Source organism: Triticum dicoccoides, chromosome 4A, assembly GCF_002162155.2.
Source record: "Triticum dicoccoides isolate Atlit2015 ecotype Zavitan chromosome 4A, WEW_v2.0, whole genome shotgun sequence".
NCBI lineage: Eukaryota > Viridiplantae > Streptophyta > Magnoliopsida > Poales > Poaceae > Triticum > Triticum dicoccoides.
In genome coordinates this window covers 693392654-693393777 of record NC_041386.1, presented here as the reverse complement: position 1 = coordinate 693393777, position 1124 = coordinate 693392654, and positions in this window count along the sequence as shown.

The following is a 1124-nucleotide window of genomic DNA, read 5'->3' as shown; positions in this document are numbered from 1 at the left end:
CCAAATGCTAGGGGGCTCTGTAACTCTGATTTGCGACCCGAAGCCACCGGGTGAAGTAGTCGACCCAGGGGAGGCGACACTACCTGGTATGAGCAAGCACGCATGTACCAAGCATAGTCTTCTCTCCCGGAGTCCCTCTTTCGATTGGAAATTGCTTCACTTGCTCGCCCCTCTTTATGGTAGGTTTTCATCACATTAAATAACGTGATTTTCACCCATATACTTGGGCTCTTCTCTTTAGTGCTCCTGATTTAACCCTTCATTAACCTAGTGAAATCAATCAAAGGGTGCACAAATGAGTTAAAATTTGACAAAGTCGTACAACTACTACATAAAAACTAATGCAAACTTGGATTCTTCAACGATGTGCGGTACAGGTTGATGCGCTCATACCTGGCGACCGGGGTTAAGAAAATAACCCTAACTTCTGTGAATCTTCAAGGATTTCATCCCCATGTGTTCCCACGACTTCCTTGGCCATCAAGAGATGATTTGAGATGGGATTTGGCTCATCTAGAGCCCTTGGGAAAAGGAGAGAAGTTACATCCATGGAGGACACGCGTGGATGTCGACTATAGATACAACTCCAACCCTAGTCGTTGGGAAGGAACTGTCAACAACTTCCATCTACTCTCACGAGTTGACACACAACCATTGCAGCAGCAAGGCTATCCCCAACATAGAAGAAGGGACAAGACAAGGAAGAGGGCGCCTCCTCCAATGCCCCGCACCGGCCTTTAGGACACTGCTATCTCCATCGGCACAATCACGCCCTTCTCCTTCACCAACTCGATGTTGGCTTGTAACTTGTCTCCCCTCTATGTTAACCTTGTATATTTTTTATTAATAAATTATTTCTTAGGATTCGGGATGAACACTTAGTTTGTATTTTAACTAAACGCCGATAGAATACAATATCCTCTTTTGCATGTTTATGTTAGTATTCTTGGTGATGTTGGGTGAGTGCAGAAGTCTATATTTGTCTATTAGGACAAGAAGGATATTACTATTCGGATGAAGCGAGGATCTGAGGTACTGAGGTGAAAAAATATACCTCCCTCCTTGATACCCCGGTTAATCTGTGTGAAGGTGGGACGCGGAGGTAAAGAGGTGACAGTAATATT